This window comes from Netta rufina (genome assembly GCF_964035555.1).
Source record: "Netta rufina genome assembly, chromosome: 14".
Taxonomy (NCBI): Eukaryota; Metazoa; Chordata; class Aves; order Anseriformes; family Anatidae; genus Netta; species Netta rufina.
The window spans coordinates 15053443-15064009 of NC_140137.1; positions in this window are offsets into that span (position 1 = coordinate 15053443).

Genomic DNA, 10567 nt, shown 5'->3' on the forward strand with positions numbered 1-10567 from the left:
ACATCTCAGGTTATTTCCTTCCACTGGAGACTGGCAGCTACCCACCATCTGTGAGGAGCCAGGAACACCATGATTAATGGAGCCGTTTCGCTTCCTAACAAAATGGCCTTAATGGAGTTATTATTTGATTTGGTTTGCTTTGTTGTTTCTTTTTTTCCCCCCTTTTTTTTTTATTTTTCCAAAGGGGCACTATTAAAAATCAATTAAGGCATTTTAATTAAGAAGCAAAATGGTAATAATAAGTGTTCCTCCTCCGGGGGCTGCCTGGCGGTCACAGGGATGCTGCCGGAGCGGACCGAGGTCTGTTCCAGCCGGTAATGGACGTGCAGGCTGCTGCCAGGCACATGCTGCCATGCTCTGCGGGCCTGCCAGCCTGGGTGGAAAATCTTTGGAGCTGAGAGCCAACTGCTTGTGGGAGAGCAGAGCAGCAGAGCAAGACCAGGAGGAGGCAGAAATACCACCGAACCCAGAGCTCGCTGGTTTAAATTCGTCTGTCTCTTCCAAGCCGTGGGTCATGAAGGCAGCAGGCACGTGGCGTGGGGGCACGGCGTGGAGGTAAGGACAGAGGTGGCTCAGAGCACGGCCAGGAATCGTGATCCTGCCATGGTTATCACTGATCGGAAAGGAGGGAGCAGAAGGAGTCAGGCAGCCTCTGCTCCCTGCTCCAAACCTGGCTGGTGACAGCTGCAATCTCCTTCTCCGACAGTGCTAGAACACGAGGCCTGGGGCTGATGGATGTTTCCACGGCCTGGCTCTGCTCCACGCTGTGCCCTTTCTCCAAAGCATTTCGGCTCCATGAAGCCCCCCCATCTCCAGCAGCCCTCTCTGGAGCATGGGCTCGTCTCATCCAGCACCCAGCAGCAGTCAGTGCCCATGGCGAGGAGGCCTGAGACCATCCCTCCGTACCACAACCTCGTCACCCCCCTGCAGCCGTGTCCAGCCCTGTGCCCACAGCACACACACGACGGAGGAAACCACAATAAATGGAGATGTGGAGAGGCCAACCAGCCTGCCCGAGGCCTCACAGTGAGCCTGCAGCAGGGCTGGGCACGGAGCCCAGGTTTGGTAACTCCATCCTGTGCTCACCGCCAGAGAGGGCTCGGAGTCCCTGGGGATAACTGGCGTGGCTGAACAACGATAGCAGGAGCTGTGTGAAAAGTGATGGAGGGGAGGGGGTTTCACCTCCTCTGTGTGGTGTGCTGGTTTCAGGGCAAGTGGCGGCTCTGGAAGGATATCCCGAAGCCAAAGAGGGGATAGACATCATCCCCGGCCCTTCCACCTCCAGAGAAGGGGAAGTTGCCCCACTCTGAGGTTCTGGCAGAAGGAAGACCCTCTCACCTGCCTGCCCCTCATCTGCTGCAGTGTCATCAGTTGTCTCTCCAGAGTGGGCCCGCTGGTGCAGAAACCTTATGGCATCAGACAGGCACTGCCACCCCTGCTGCCAGCAGACCCTGGGGTAGGACTGGCCCTGGGGACGAGGAGATGCACGGGGGCTTCTGTGTAATTCCTTGCCAAATGTCTGTGTGCCCCACAAAAGAGTCACAAAAGACTCTGAAGGGGACAAGGAAAGGAGGATGCTTTAGACACTCGGCTCAGGATGGACAGAAAAAGAGGTGATGAGAGGAGAGGAGTTTGGCAGGGATGCACAATTTCTCCTGGAAGTGCCCCCCACGGAAAGCAGGGGGGGACAGCACGGGGGTCTCTGTGCTGTGGGATGTGCCATGGGAGCACAGCGGTGTTGGGTGACACCGCAAGGGAGCCCCGCGGCTTGTCAGGGCTGCAGAAGGGCAGAGGCAGCCTGGCAGGAGGAACCTGGTTAATTTGGGGAGTCTGGTGCCTCTGGAAGTCTGGGGAGCATGGGGGAGATGAGACAAGGGATGGGAGGGGGACAACAACCCCACTAACAGAGCAACCAGGGAGCAGACCCCGTATCCTGCTTTGGGACGGGCCAGAAACTCAGTTTGCAGGTGAAACGCAGGCTCCAGCAGGACGGTGAGGAGCTCTGATCAACACTCAGCATGCAAGGAGTGCCAAAATCAAGCCAGCACCGATTCCCCCTGCAGCCCCCTGCCTCTGGGGGCCGGGACCCCTGGCAGCGAGCCGAGGGCTGGCAGCGTGTGGGACCCCAGCAGCAGCACCCAGGAGCCTTGCAGGGAGCCACGAGGAGGCAGAGTGCAGGGGGGAGGAGGGTTTAAGAGCCAAGCACCTCAGCCCCACACCTGCAGCGCTCTGTAGCTCTACCTGCCTGGTTTTGGCACCCCCCCGGAGCAGCCTGCTGCTCAGCATCCCCCTTCCCACGCTCCCTGCTTCTGCTCCAAAACTGTGTGGGTGTTTCTGGTTCACTTTCTCTCTATCCCAGCCCTCAGGGTTGTCAGTCCCTGGATCCAGTCTCCCAGGGATGCTGTCGCTCGAACCACGCCGCGTGGCCAAGAGCTGGCCCCATCTCAGCCCTCCCCGACCCACCTGCAAAGGCCGGAGCGTCCTCCTCGTTCCTCCCTCGCCTTAGGGTCTCATTGCTGGGACGCCCCTCTTCGTCCTCTCTGGGAGTCAACCTGTGGCAAGGGGGGCGAAAAGCACTTTTCTGCGACTGTCCTCGGAAAGGCAAGGAAGTCAGGAGAGGATCCGGGCTGCTGGAGGGTGCTCCATCGCCGGGGAAATTGTTGGCACCCTGCTCCGAGCAGCCTCCTGCGGGGTGAGTGACAGCCCCCGTCTCCCCGAGCTGGATGCTCTGTGAGCTCCTGAATGAGAGAAAGGCAGGGAGCGTGTGTTTAACAAACAGAAATGGAAAGGGGGAGGGAGCCTGCTGCTGCTGTTTATACAGTGCTCAGCCACTGAGGGGCTTCTTGCATCGAGGAGAGAGGAGCTTTTCCACCACATCCAGCTCCCTCTCCGGGGAGACGTGGTGGGAGCTGGAGGTCTGCAGGCTCCTGGCGGTGCCGCTGACCGGGGTGAGCATCCATCCACCCCATGCTGCAGCTCCCCTGGGCTCTGACCCTGCTTGGGATTGAAATGGTCCTGTCCGGGCTGGGTGCCCCCCATGCAGCAGAGCCCCCCAAGCTCAGCAGAGCCACCACCAGCCTCCCCGCAGCCACCCCTGCTCCATGCTCGTACAGCACCCACAGGAGCGGGCTGCTTCTTGGGGCAAGCCTTTAGTTACTTTTTTGATGCAAATAAAACTCATTTCGAGAAGTTTTAGCCACTTTGGCAATGGCTGGGGCTGTTCCAGAGCCAGATTCAGTGTGGAGCTAGGAAGTGGAGTGAGCTTCTATTTGAGGGTGCTCAGCACTGCCCACACACCTGGAGCAAAGGGAGGCAAAAGCAGCAGCAGTGTGTCCAAATCTGCGAAAGCCAAGCTCGCAGGAGCCCAGGAAAGCATCCTGCAGCCAGCACGGGGAAGCAGGAGAAACAAAACTCCCCACCTGGCCAGGCTAGGAGCTGCTCCCAGAGGCTAGGGAGGAGGAGGACGCCTCTCCTTGCTTCCAGCAACCACAGCTGGAAGTTCGTCGGAGTTTTGCTGTTCACCCCCGCAGTGAGCTTTGTTTTCCTTTTCTTTATGGAAAGAAAAGGAAACCAGGAGGGATTCTAGCCGACTTCCTCCACCACAAGAGTCATGATACAGCAAAGGAAAGCTCTGATGGCTCAGCAGAAAAAGGAGGCTGATCCATTCCTGAAACAAGCCCCTCTGACAGTGGCACTTGGACCCAAAATTCAGACAAGGCTCCCTGTGAGTCCTTGCCTGGGAGCTCTGTGCCTTCTCCCCCTTCCTTTTCCTTGCAGCTTTTGATTGAGCTGCTCTGGAGGGCTGAGGGTGGAGGGGAGAGGGCAGCCAAACTGCTTGGATGCCTGAGCTGCTCTGAGGCCGTGGCTGTGGCCCCGCAGTCCACAGGGAGAGGCGCAGCACAGTTAGCATGGTGCACGCAATCCCCCTGCTCCTGGTGGATGGATTTCCTCCTCTCCAGGGTCCTCAGCAGTGTGCAGCTGATTTCTACGTGTGAGTGGGAGACTTTTTTCCTCCTTCCTCTTGTGGCACAAGATTTTTCTTGTCCGTTCCCCAGAGCCCTTTGCTACAGCTCCCTGCTCTTCCCCTTCCCCAGGCTGCTCTGAGGTGCCTGGGGAAAAGCAATGATTGACGGGAGAGAAACTGCACAGCTCGGAGCTGTGAACCTCCATCAGGACCAGGGGGTGAATTCCAGTCATTTTTGGCACTTGGCGTTTGCTGGATGACAGCAAAGACAAAGTCTTAAATCATGGATTAGTGCAAGTCCCCAGCCCTGTCCTCTCCCACGGTCTCAGAGGTCCAGCGGAGGATTTAGCACCAAAACTGCTGCTCCCCAGCATCACCTCTTTAACCAGGATGCAGATAACTTTGTCAGCATGAGAACCCCTGTATGCTTGGCAGAACAGACAGAACGTGGGCAGGGGGAGCTGCCAGTGCCCCCAGCAATGCACACAACCACGAAATGTCCCCCTGCGAGCCATTTCCCTGCAGCACAGAGCCGTGCAGGAAGGGAAGATCAAGCAAACCTGGGGATTCACCCAACCTGCAGCTACCAAGCCAAGGCTCAGACCCCTCCGAGCTCCCCGGGAGCCAGGCTCTTCCCACAGCACCGCAGACGTGGGCTGCTTGCCAGCCTGCCTAATCTCACCCAGCTACAACATAATTACTGCCAGCGGCAAGCGCTCGCAGCACAGCCCCGGGGCTTCCCAGCCTCAAACAGCAACCGTGCCCCGAAGCAAGAGGATGGGGAAATAGGAGGATGCTCCCTTGTACTGCCCGGGGCTGCAAAAGGCTCTGTCACCCCGAGCAGAGGTGCCAGGACCACTGTGTGCATCACTCGGCCTCATACCCCGGGGATTTGCAGACAATCTGGGGATACACAGACACTGGCACAAGTGCCCCAGGAGCCTCGTGTCTGTTCGAGTGAGAATTGTTCAAACAATCTCTGCAGCCCCAAAGCCTCTCCCAGGGGTCGGGCTTTGATTAGGCAAAAGTGAGTCCACTCGGCCGCTCTTTTGAGAGCTCAACAATGAATTTTGTGCTCCAGGGAGCAAAAAATGATGTCAAAAAGCTGAGAAATGGGGCGGAGGAGAGGGCTGGCTTTTCATCGGCCCATGCTCTGCCGTGCCTCTGAGAGCAGGCAGGCCCTGGGTCTGCACACCTTGCAGCAGCGAGCTGTACTCTGTAGCTCCACTTCTGTCATGAAAGGCACATTATCTGATCACTCCCAGGGAGAAATCGCTAAGAAATCTGTTACCAAGGCTTCCAGATGCTCCAGTTCATCCTGCTTCATCTGGAGCAGCAACACTGACATACTTAAAGCAGCAGCTTTTCATTTTTCGAACACCTGTTTAATTCCACCTGCATGTAACCAAAATATTTCCCCTGCTCCTTCCTGTGGTGTCAAGCCTGTGTTTTGCAGAAGAGCCTCAGAAGCATCAGCACGTTGTGGTAACACGAAATCCACTTTTCCATTCGAGCCCCGGAGTTCACGGATGCAGTGGATTTGGGAGCCCGTGATGCTTTGGGGAGCTAAATCAGCCACAAAGCAGCTCAGAGGTGGGAGGGAGGATAGAAAGCTGTCTGCACCCTCTCTGAATTTAAAAGCAGGTTCTCATTTCGTAACCGCTTTTTGTCCCCATGTGAACATTTCTGGAATTAGTGGAGGAGCAGAGGCAGCACCAGGAACAGGGCTGTGCTGAAATACCTGAATGATCTGACACCAGGATGACAGGCAGCAGAGAGGCAGCGGGAGGCACTGGGCTGGCCAGGGACTGTCACAGCCCTGCCTGCTCCAGGGCAGGAGGGGACAGGGACATTGAGGTGTCTCCACGATGAGGGCAGGGAGCTGGGCAAGAACAGCCCAAAAATAAAGCAATTAGCAGGGCTCGTGTCCCACTGAAGAGAACACACTTCAGCTTCTGGCAGCAGATCAGGACAGGGCTCATTTAATGGGGCTGCCTAGTGCCGGGGAGGGTCTGCCCCATCCAGCCCTTCCCACCCCGAATGTCCCCACGTCCACGCAGACCCCAGTGCCTCCGCGCACCACGGGCACCTTCCCTCAGCTGCCGTTTCTGCAAGTCACTGCGCTCAAAGCTTGGCTAATTTATTAGAGGGATGTTGCTTGTTGTTTGTGTACTGAGCCAGCTAGAAAACAGCTTCTGCAGAAGAGGATAATTGCAGTCAGATAAGCTCTTCGGAGCCGGGATTGGAAAAATATGATACATGGTACACCAGCGGTTGTCCAGATAAACCAGAAGTTTAGCTGAGTTGTAGGGTGGGGGTATGTTTGCTGGCCTGTCACAGGCTCCCTGCCTGACTTTGGGCAAATCGGGCTGTCTCTCAGCTCCCTGCAAGTACAAGAGGTGATAATAGGGGATTACGTGCTCCAGGGGGCTGGGTGCTCGGAGGTGCAGCAGGACAGCTGCGAGATGCTCCTGCTGCCCTTTCCGAGTCGCCCACATCACTTTGGCAGTGATGAGAGCCGTGTGTGCTGCAGCCAGGGTCTTGCCCTCCTGGGATGGATGCTCGTAGTGCCAATAAGTTACAGATCTGCAGCAGCCTGGCACTCCGGAGATGGCAAACCACGATGCACGTGCCGGGCTGTGACAGCAGGAGGGGGCAGAGCTGGGTGCGCTGATGGCAGCCCCAGCGTGAGCTCTCCCTCAGTTCAAAGCTGAAGATGATGCAGGTGTGAAGGCAAAAAAATCAGTGTACAGCATGTTTTCTGTGGGCTTGGTGCTGTCGAACAGCACCAGCGTGGCAGGAGCAGGATCTCTGCCTGGTGCTGCTTCTCTACCTGGTGCGCATCCCCCCCGCTTCTTTGGGGACCACATCGCTGTGACCCGGAGCTGTTCACTCAGCATGCTGCTGCACGAGGGACAAGTCCACACCTGGTACAGCACCAAGGGGTTGCCCACGAGGCCTCTTGGCTCCGTGTCCCCCAGAAACGTGACTCGTGAGCCACCTTCTGACACCAAACCCCTCCCCGGAGCAACAGCGGTGTCCCCAGGGCACGAGCGGAGCACGCACACGCTGCGCGGGGACGGTGCAGGAGAGCACAAAGCCTTATAAAGGCAGAGCTTCGGGTTCGTCCTCCTTTCAGCTCTTCCAAGCGATGAAAAGGACAGCTCACAACCCTAATTAGCTGGGACACGCTAATACCGCTGAGCTTCCTTGGCCAGCACATTTGGCACGAGGAGCGCGGGACGCTTTCCAAGCAGCCGCTCAGGGGAGCGCGTGCCTGCAATTCATTATTCGACGAGCAGTGTTTCCTCTCTGCCTCCGCTGAAGAGCTCAGACCAGACACGAGAGGGAGATGAGTCTGGAGCTTGCAAATCCACTCGGAAAGCCACTTCATGCTGGAGAGAGAGGAGGCGTACTTTTCCCCAGGCATTAGAGGTATTTAAGGTGCCAGGGGAAACGGAGCTTTGCACAGCACTTCCCATCGCTGCAGCACGTGGCACGCAGCTTCCCAGGGGGAAAGCCCTGCTCCTGCAGGGTGACATTACTGTGGGCAGAGGACACGCAGCCTCCAGGGACGCGCTGTTCTGAGGGCCCAAGTGGTGTGTGGTCATCTGCAGAGCCAGCCCTGGGAGCAGGAGAGAAGGGAAGGGTGGTGGGGCCCTGGCACCGTGTTTGGGGTGGGTTATTCCCTATCCTGACAGATGTCCCATGCAAGGCTGTGCCCCGGATTGTTCCCCTGGAGAAGATGCAGCTCCCAAAGGGCTTCAGCCCACGGGGCTGCTAGGGACAGAGACAGACAGCGGGGATGGCTGCCTCGCTCTGAATTCCTTGGGTTTGTGAAGTGCTGGTTCGGCTTTCACTGGGCAGAGGTAAGAAAATGGAAGTGGAAAGGTGGAGCAAAGTGACATAGGATGGTTTTAAATCCTGTCTGGGCTCACAGAATGGTGCCTCAGGGCTGAGGCTGCTGAGCTGCAGGTGCTGATGAGCCCACGTTTCTCCAAAATAAGAGTTTTGGAGCACAGCTGCATCTTTCTGGGATAGCAAAGCCCAAGGGAAATGCCACGAGGGATCGTTTATACCCAGAAACTCACACTTTGCCTGAAATGATGCAGTGAGAGATCTTCTTCTTCTTGCAGGGTCTTCTACAGAAAAATCCCTTGGGTTTTGAAGACAACGTGATGGTAAATGAGTTCCCTCCATCTCCACTGAATGATGTGAAAATTTTCATATGTGACATCTGGGGATGCTGTAGCAAACTGGGCTCTGTGGCCACTTTTAATGCAGGCAATGAATGGAGCAAACAGCCTGGAACCAGCTGGGGAAAAGCAATGCGGGGATGTGATGTGACCGCAGGGCTGGATTTCTCAGCTGCTGTGTGCTGACCGTGGAATATGGATGATAACCCACAAAAAACTCGAGCACCTTGAGCAGCCAAGCCTGTCTAGCCAATTTTGCAGGCTGAGCTCATGACGACCTTTCCCACATCCCTGAGGTCTGAAACCCCAAAACCAAATGCCCACGTGCTTCGGGCCCTGCAGAGGCAGCTCGAGGTGTCTGTGAATGCTCAAAAACCTCACCGTGGTTTGGTGAGCAGGGGAGCACCGCTGAGCATCCTTCACCCAGGGGCTGGGTACAGGGCTCAGGCATGGCCCATCCGGGGAAAGCTGAGCAGACAAAGCTGTTTTGGCCAAACCTGTGCTGTGTGTGGAACATCAGAGGGGTTCGTGCACAGCCCAGAACAAACAGGCAAACAAGCGGCAGCCAGAAATGTTAATATTTGCAGAAAGCTCCTGGTTTTGGCGCCTGGGCGCAGGGAGCTGGAGGATGCGGGTGGAATGCAGGAGAGGATTCCTGGCTGCCGGAGGGGCGGTGTGGGGAATCTCACGTCTCAGCCTGTCGGGGTGCCTGGCAGGCCAGCTCAGGATGGTTTACACGAGGAGTCCTGGGGAGAGAGGCCGGGCTACGAAGTTCAGCAGCCCCTAGGAACTGAGCTATTTGAGCATTCCTGGATAAAAACATCATTAAGCAGCATTCATCCTCCTGTGACTGTGTTCAGCCCTTCCCAGAGCTCAAAGGCTCAGAGGAACCCCGGTCCCATGGTGCAAAGTCCCTCCATGTAGTATGGGATGGACCACTCCATGCTGACCCCAGCCCTCCTTCACGAGCTGCTGGTCACAGGAGGGAGAAAATGACACCGACGGTGATCTCATGGCATGGTAGGGATGGTTTGAGCCTGTTCACCACCTCTCACCATCTCCATCTGGATCTCACCTGGACTGTGGTGAGCAGTTCATCTGGGTTCTTGGGGCCAGACATCTCCAGAGCACGAGGCTCCGGGCTTGGCAAAAGCACGGTGTCATTTGGGCCTGGGAAGAGAAAATATTGGCAAATAATGGCCTCCCCCTTGGTCTCCTCCAGCTATTTATCCAAAGATATCTTATCACGGAGCATTGCTTCATTTCCTGCTTGCTTCTCTAACCAAGCCCTTTAAATCGCGTCCCCACAGCGAGGTCATGGAGGGATGCATAAGATCTGTTAATGGTGACGTGGTCATTACCTCGGTTCACCTCATCTCTTCTTCTTCACTTTTTCCTTTCTGCTTGCTCCCATGTCTTCCTCCCTCCTGGCCCTTGACAGGGCTGGCAGCAGCCAGCTGGGGATGTCACAGGTTGGTGATTTCGCCCAGGCCAGCAGCTCCACCAGTTGGGAAGAGCTGGCTCCAGGCTGGGCAAAGCGTCCCCATCATCACCCCAAAGAGCTCATCCCCAGGGGAGCACACAGAGAAGACCGGATTTAATGCAGCTCAGTGTCTGAAATGTGGAAATAAGGACTGCAGAGGAGTGCAAGCACTCGGGGTTTGTCTGCACTCTGCTTTGGGACAAGGGGGAAAGCCAAACGCCGAGCATCTCAGCCCTTCACCTCCCTCCATCCCTGAGGCCAAGCAGCGCTGCTGACGCCGGTCCCTGCAGGGCTGAGCATCACACAAGCACGTTCGTTGTGCAGAGAGGAGACTGCGAAGGGTTTTGGACCCAGCCCAGGAGCTTTCTACCAGCCCCGTCCCAGTTCATGACATCCTTCATCTCCCCAGTGCATTACCGGGCTCTCCAAACAGCGCTCTCAGGTGCCAGCCCCGAGCACGGAGCCTCCTGAGAGGAGCGTGCTAAAAAAAGAAATGAAAACGTCTCGCTGCCAGCTGAAGGGAGTGCTGACAGGAGGGAGATGCCAGGAGCACTTAAACAAGAATTCGAGACCGGGGGACGCTCGGGCGTGTGTTTTCAATTGGCAGATGGGAGCCGTGCTCACTGGGAAACGCCTGCTGCTCGCTGTTAGCTTCAGATCTCGGAGCTGATGGCCCAGGAAGCTAAACGGCCGTGACGAGGACATCCCCACCTGTATCACAGCTTTCTTCTGGGCCTGATGGATTAGGGAATAAGGCGCCGCTCCTCCTTTGGCTCCGAAGCCTGCGTTTGCAGCTCAGACCTACTCCTGCTGCGCATCAGCTGAGCAATCCCAAATTCTGCTGGATTAGGGTAAAGCTTAAGTTATCTGGGTACAGGGGGACCTGCAGTTGGGTGTGGAGACGTGGGCTGGGGACTGTCCCCT